The sequence below is a fragment of the Vicia villosa genome, linkage group LG6, assembly GCF_029867415.1.
Source record: "Vicia villosa cultivar HV-30 ecotype Madison, WI linkage group LG6, Vvil1.0, whole genome shotgun sequence".
Taxonomy (NCBI): Eukaryota; Viridiplantae; Streptophyta; class Magnoliopsida; order Fabales; family Fabaceae; genus Vicia; species Vicia villosa.
Genome location: NC_081185.1, coordinates 14,983,521 through 14,991,930, shown reverse-complemented (window position 1 = coordinate 14,991,930; position 8,410 = coordinate 14,983,521).

Sequence of the window (8,410 nt, the reverse complement as noted above, 5' to 3'; positions counted from 1 at the left end):
GAGAGAAAAGTATCCTAAGAGTCATGAAGGGTTCGAAGGAAGTCTTGAGAGGCGTGAAGAAACAAGGCTTGTATACCCTTGAGGCTGAAGTTGTAAGTGGTTCGACAAATGTTGCATCCACGAAACCTTTGTCGAAGATAGAAATCTGGCACATGAGATTGGGCCATGTCAGTGAAAGGGGTCTGGTCGAATTAGGGAAACAAAATCTACTTGGTGGAGACAAAGTCGAAAAGCTGAAGTTTTGTGAACCCTGTGTACTTGGAAAATCTTGCAGAGTGAAGTTCAACAAAGGCAAACAAAGAACACATGTATCCCTTGACTACATCCATGCTGATCTTTGGGGGCCTGCAAGGTGTGCATCACATTCTCGGGCAAGGTATTTCCTATCCATAGTAGATGATTATTCCAGAAAATTATGGGTATTCATCCAGAAGACTAAGGATGAAACTTTTGAGAATTTCAAAAGTTGGAAGACTCTGGTTGAAAATCAGACTGGCAGAAAGGTCAAGAGGTTGAGAACCGACAATGGCCTTGAATTTTGCAATGAGGCATTCGACAGTTTTTGTGCTACCTCTGGTATTGCAAGGCATAGAACTACTGCAGGTACTCCACAACAAAATGGTTTGGCTGAAAGGTTTAATCGAACTATTTTGGAGAGAGTCAGATGTATGTTGACTAGTGCGGGGTTAAAGAAGGTGTTCTGGGTTGAGGCTGTTGCGACAGCAACATATCTGATAAACAGATGTCCTTCGATAGCGTTAGATATGAAAACACCTGAAGAAGTTTGGTCGGGACATCCACCAGATCTCGACAAACTAAGAGTATTTGGCTGCGTAGCCTATGCTCACATTAGGCAAGACAAGGTCGAACCTAGAGCTCTAAAATGCATGTTCATGGGATACCCTGAAGGAGTCAAAGCTTATAGGCTATGGTGCCTAGAGCCAGGTCACAGGAGGTGTATCACCAGTCGAGACGTAGTTTTCAATGAAGCTGAAATGGCTTTCAAGAAAACTGATGATGGTCGAAGAATAGAAGAGCTGGAATAGGTAGAGATTCCTGTTGAGGTGGAGCATGTTGATGCTGAATTGCATATCCCTGATGAAGTCGAAGAAGAAGCAGAAGATGCTGAGGAAGTTGAGGAAACTGACGATGACTACCTATTGTCGAGAGATAGGTCGAGAAGAGTCATCAAACCACCTCAGAGACTTGGGTATGCAGATCTTATAACTTATGCATTAATCTCTGCCAGTGAGGTTCTTGATGATGAACCTAGAGATTATAAGGAAGTTATGAGGAGTCAAAATAAGACTGAATGGCGGAAGGCCATGGATGATGAGATGAAATCTCTTCATGATAATCACACTTGGGAACTGATCAAGAAACCTGTTGGGGCAAGGTTAGTCAGCTGTAAATGGATTTTCAAAGTTAAGGAAGGAATTGAAGGAGTGACGTCGAAAAGATACAAGGCAAGACTGGTCGCAAGGGGTTTCACTCAGAAAGAAGGTGTCGACTTCAATGATGTGTTCTCTCCTGTTGTGAAGCATAGATCCATTCGAATGTTGCTTGCCATGGTGGCACAGTTCGACCTTGAACTGGAACAAATGGATGTGAAGACTGCGTTCTTGTATGGTGATTTAGATGAAACGATCCTGATGAGGCAACCTGAAGGGTATGTCGAAAAGGGAAAGGAAGATTATGTGTGCAAGCTAAAAAGATCTTTATATGGGCTGAAACAATCTCCTCGACAGTGGAATAGGAGATTCGACAAGTTCAGTGCACACATAAGTTTCATTAGAAGTCAGTTCGACCACTGTGTTTACTTCAGATTTCGACCTGGTAATTCATTTGTTATTTTGTTGCTTTATGTTGATGATATTCTCATAGCAAGCAACAGTGTCGAAGATGTGATGAGGGTGAAGGCTGAACTCAATAAGGAGTTCGATATGAAGGATCTGGGAGCTGCTTCCAGGATTCTTGGAATTGACATTCGAAGAGATAGAAAGAAGTCGAAGTTATGTCTATCTCAAGAGGCATATCTACGGAAGATTCTTGAAAAGTTTGGTATGTCGAATTCAAAGCCAGTTGTGACTCCAACAAACCCTCAATTCAAGATGAGTATTGATCAGTGTCCCAGTACTGATGTCGAAAAAGCCTATATGAATAGCATCCCATATGCTAATATAGTCGGTTCTTTGATGTATGCTATGGTTTGTACTAGACCCAACACAGCATACACAGTAAGTCTTGTAAGCAGGTACATGGCGAATCCTGGAAAGGCTCACTGGCAAGCATTGAAGTGGATTTTAAGGTACATAAATGGGTCTCTGAATAGAGTCCTAATTTATGGTGGAGCCTTAGGTGAAGATAGTAAAGCAGTAATCGAAGGATATGTCGACTCTGATTATGCAGGTTGTATGGATTCCAGAAAATCTATTTCTGGATATGTTTTCACTATGTTTGGCACAGCAATCAGTTGGAAAGCAACTATTCAAAAGGTTGTTGCTCTATCAACCACTGAAGCAGAGTATATTGCATTAACTGAAGCTGTGAAAGAAGCATTGTGGCTTGAAGGTTTTGCGAAGGAGCTGAAACTTCAAGGTCGAGGTATCACTGTTAAATGTGATAGTCAAAGTGCAATACACCTGTCGAAGAATTCAGCCTATCATGAGCGAACTAAGCACATTGATGTGAGGCTGCATTTCGTCAGAGGAGTAATCGAGCGTGGAGAAGTCCAAGTGCTGAAGGTTTCGACTGAAGACAATGCTGCTGATATGATCACCAAGACATTACCGAGTTGCAAGTTTTTCCACTGTATGCAGTTGCTAAAGCTACATGAAGAAAGCTAGTTTGTTCCCTTGATATTGTAGAGTTAGATCCAAGGTGGAGATTTGTGAGATATTGGATCGAACTTTAGTATGGCCGAAGGGTAGCTTCTTGGTTCGACAGGGTTAAGCATGAAGTCGAAGGTTGTTCACATGCTTGTGTCGAAGATGCTAGGGTTGTTAGCATGTTAAATTAGGTTTTAGTGTTTAAACCCTAATTTGTTAAGTTAGCTTGTTTATTAAGTTGGCTTGTGTAATGGGCCTTGTGGAAAAAGCCCATTAGTTAGTATGTTAGGTTTTATTATAAATAGCATACTAGTCTCTCATCATTACTAAGTTGCAAATCCTAATTTAGGGTGAGAGAGGTTATTTGTTATTCTTGTAAACTTGTAATCTTGTTCTAAGATAAAGTAAAAGAATAGCAGTTATAACCAATTATTGTGTTCCTCTTCTTCCTTGTCCTTTATTCTTCCTTGGTTTATACTTTGTTCTTGGCATTGAATTCACAACAATATATATATATATATATATATATATATATATATATATATGGAGAGAGAGAGAGAGGGAGAGAGAGAGAGAGGACTTAATATCTATAACCTATTAATTGACTGATGGACTAACGAATTAAGAACATTTTAGAGATGGATAGTTATGTGAAGTAGTAAAAGATTGAGAACAATTCAAAACATCATAGATAACAAGCATATTGAAAAGCCTATGTTGTCACCGAACTTATTCTGAAAAAGCACCATCAATAAGGGTAGCAGACGATTGTTAAACATATATTTAATGGTTTTGGAAGAAAAATGAATTATTATACCAAAGTTAGTAATTGTTGCCATGCATAACTTATAGGTTTGAAGATGACTACATTTTACTTAATTCATAGCACTATCATTGCAATAAGAAACATAATGCAAGACTCTACTAAATCGCTTTTCCATAGTACATCTAGCAGACTCTATAATGTTTCTTTTTGCAACGATTGAGAAAGGAATCAAGCCAAAAATGGTGACTTTCTAATCAATAATTGATGCATGTAAACAACACCAATGTTAGAATATGTAATAAATATTTCTTTGCAAACATTAAGTATTCGATTATAACATCATCAATAGAGGCGATATCCTTACCTGCATTGTAGAAATAACGAAGTGCCAACAAAATTGTGAAAAAAAGATATTTTGTAAGGAATTGGAAGGAAAGACTATTTGAGATAAATATAATTTCTATTGTTTGTAAAAAATACTTTACAAACTAATTTACATTCATGTTTTTAATTTGTTTACACATGATAAGCTATCCACTATTTATAGACTATATCGAGTTTATACATACACCCAAAGAGTATTCTATATGCTTTAATAGAAGGAAAGTTCTACACATATTAATATATATAATATTACATATAAAGAAGATTATTTAAATACATATAAAATATTATGTATATGTATATAATCTTACGCATATAAATATATAGAATATATATATATATATATATATATATATATATATATATATATATATATATATATATATTTAAATACATAAATATGTGGAATGTTGTTGAGTATTATAAATATATATAATATTTATAGAATATTATAGACTATTTAAAATATATAAATATTTATAGATTATTAATATTTTATTATAAGTATAGAAATATTACAAAATATTATAAATACATAGAATATATACAATATTAAAAATTTATGTATTATTAATGAAAATAATCAAATATGATAAGTATATATAATAATATAAATATATAGAATATTATCAATATATAGCATATTTTAAAATATTATATAGACTATTTTATTGAATATTTAAATGATATATATATATATATATATATATATATATATATATATATATATATATATATAGAGAGAGAGAGAGGACTTAATATCCATAACCTATTAACACTACAAGAAATTTGACTTTTAGTGACAGTCAAAAAGCGTAGGTAAATGTTTATTTACTATAGGTAAAACCCAAAATACCTATACCTACGGCACTTTTTTTCGTGACCTATAATTTGCTATACCTACAGATGTCTGTCGTCACTATAGGCTATAGTTACGGATTTTATGCCGGTGGTATAATTATTTAGTTATACCTACGACCTTTTTCTGTAGGTATAGACCTTACTAAAGCTTGTTATTTTTTCTTAAAATTCCGTAGGTATAAATCTTGACGTGAATTTCCTTTTATTAAAATTTTATTATTCTCACATTTAACCGCAATATTAATATATAGTTGAATGTCAATCTTTGTTATTATATACAGACGTTATTCTAATCGAATTAGAAATTAATCAATTTAATAAATATACTTATGAAATAAATTGTAACAAAAGTGTGACATGATATATATATATATATATATATATATATATATATATATATATATATATATATATATATATATATATATATATATTGAGAATTAACTCAAACTCTTATAAACTTAAAACTAATGATAGTTGGACTTGGATCATATCAATTCTAGAATATTTAGAAAATTATACTAACAACGACAAAAAAAGATTGTTTTGTAATTATAAAATAAAGAGTTCCAACTCCAAAACAAATTGTGTGCACTTTATAGCCTATAACTTCTATCTTCAAGTTTTTATCATCAAGTCTCCCATACTAGCCTTTAATCTTCACCTACAAGAAATTAAAATAAAAAGATGAATGATAAAACAATTCAATGTAGATAATGACTCCTAAAAATATTAATAACTTTAGTGAGAAGTAATTAATACCATTTTCAATATCTTCATTATTGTTAGGACTAGGAGAGTTCAAATGGTTATGAGTGTCATACCCCAAAATTTGCCCGATCAAGTTCTCGTCTAATAATTTATCAAGGGTATTAAATTTAAGAGCTGTGGGGTTTAACATTTCTATTGTTAAACCCATTCTCTTATAAACTATTTTTATTAAATTAGGGGTGAAATTAGCAGGTGTTTTGGGATCTAAACATTGGGCCCGATTACCACAAGGGTTCTATTGTTTTTGAATATAATTGCTTTTACTAACATTTTCTTTGTTTTTTGGTTATTATTGTAATTTTATTAACTGTTATTATCCATTGCAATTTTATTAACTAACTAATATTATTATTTCATATTATTAGGATTATTAGTATAATTAGAATTGTTACTATTAATTTTAATATTAGTATTATTAGGATTTTTATCCTTTTATTATTTTTATTAAATTAATTAGTTGGGCAATAGGCCCATTAGGTGTAGAAAACCCTAATTTGACTAATATAAATAGAACATTTTTGTACACATTAGGCGAGGCCAATTTTTCTGTACAAAATCATATCCACCCGGTATAACACTGAAGGCTAACAAAACACACTTGGCTCCACAACCTTCTTTTTACCGTCTGTACATAGTCCTGACATTTTTACACATTAGTTCTAAGAGTCTAACAATCTCTTGTCAAAACGATCCACGAAAACCTTATCATCCTCATGTAACCCTCACCTAGCAGTCTGAAAAGGCCAAAATCTCCACTAATAATGTCTAACCGTCAATATCCAATTCCAGGCTTTCACAAAAATCATCTCTCACATACATGTTTTTTAGAATATCTTTCTGGTTCAAACCTTTTTATCCTCATCTGCAAAACCAAAATCAGATTAACCTTCATATCCCACTTTTACTCATCACCATAAACCATAACAACTTACAACACCTAATTCAACAACGTATCACTCCAAATTTCATCCATCATCATGGATCTGTATCTTCATAACAACCGAACCGCACCTCAATACAACCTGCAGGAAAATTAACATGAAAACAACTATGGGAATCAAGCTGCTATTATTTGTTGTTTTGTTTTAGATTTTCAGGTTCGGTCCGGCACCGCAAAGCCCCCAGAGATCGTTTCCACCACCGTTCCAATTCCGATTCCGCAACCACCGTTCTGCCTGCTCCAAGAACCACCGCGGAAATCACTGCAACACAGGGCATCACCCCGGCGAGATTTGCGCTCCAAACACGTCGCTCCTCCGACGGCTCCAAAACAACCACAAACCACCAAAGCCAATTCCGATCTGCAAGCGGTCATACTACGGTGAGTGTTATTCATTCTCTATAGATTCCAATGTTAATATGTGTTTAGTTTGGTTTGAGAAATGGGTATGAGAATGGCTGAGATATGGGAAAGAGAAGAGGAAAGCGTTAATGTTGTTTTTGTGGTTTCTTTCCTTTTATGCTGAGCAGCTATATATGTGCATTGGTTTTGTTTTTATTTATTTTATTTGGGAAAGGACACATGTCGCGCTATGACTGGGGCTTTGAAATATTTGAAAAGTCGAACCATGTCGTTTTGGCACCGTAACGTTGATTGTATCAATAAAGGCACCGCCCATGTGTATCTTGTCTATGGCTATTTTCATTAGTTATTTACTAACATGCTGATTATTATCATATGTTAACATGCAGGTTCTCATCATCTAATTTTGTTTTATTAGTTAATTGGTTAAGGTCTTTTTGTTTGATTAAATTTTAGCTAAATAAAAAAAACCAAATAATATCTTCCCACGTTTAATTAGGCTACTAGTTTTATTAATTTAATTTAATGATTAGATATTAAAACTAGTGTAGTTTGTGCCTTTTAGTCTAATTCTAGTCAATACTAAAAACATATAAAGTATAATTGTTTTGTTTTATTATTATAAATGATTATAATTAAGTTTTAATTATTAATCATATTTATAATTTGATTTTTGAATTGAATTAATAATATGATAAGTATTAAAATATTATTTATTATTCGTTTCGATTAAATTTATTGATCGCGATGGATAATAATCGATTATTTAACTATTTAAATAATAAATTAAAATAACAATTTATTTTGCTAAATGGTTTTAACCATCTTATTGGTTACGATGATTAGCATTTTCCCTCTGTAAAATTCGTTATTATTCGTAATCGAATCTATCGATTATGAGGGGTAACGATAATTAAAACACACACTTGCTATTCGCGATAATTGAATCTATCGATTATAGTGGTTAGCAATCCTCCCTTCAATCTGTTAGCCTTGGTAATCAAACCTATTGGTTATCGCGACTAATGGTAACAAATTAAACTAGGGTTGTACGCCCAAATCCTAAAACATTTCAAAACAACTTCAAAACAAATTCAAATACATTCAATTCAACTCTAAGGCGTACAATCCTGTGCCCGAACTACGTTGACTCTGATCCTCCATAAGGAGGTACGTAGGCACTTGGTAACAAGGCGAGTCCCCTTTCTCCAAATCTTAATCATGTCTTTAACCCTATTAATTGTTTGTTACCTTTCTTTATGTTTTGCCATAACCATTATCTTTGCAATGTCAACCTTTAGGAAAGGGTTGAGGGTGCCTAACACCTTCCCTCGACCTGAATTTAGTATCTTACCTCGATCTCTATACTGCGTAGGGTTTCCTATTCGCCCTTCAGAATAGGTGGCGACTCTCTAAGTTATAATTTTTAGGCAGGTTGCTACAATGAGCACTAGAAGTATCAGTAACTTGTTGAGCAGCTTGTATTATGTCATTCAC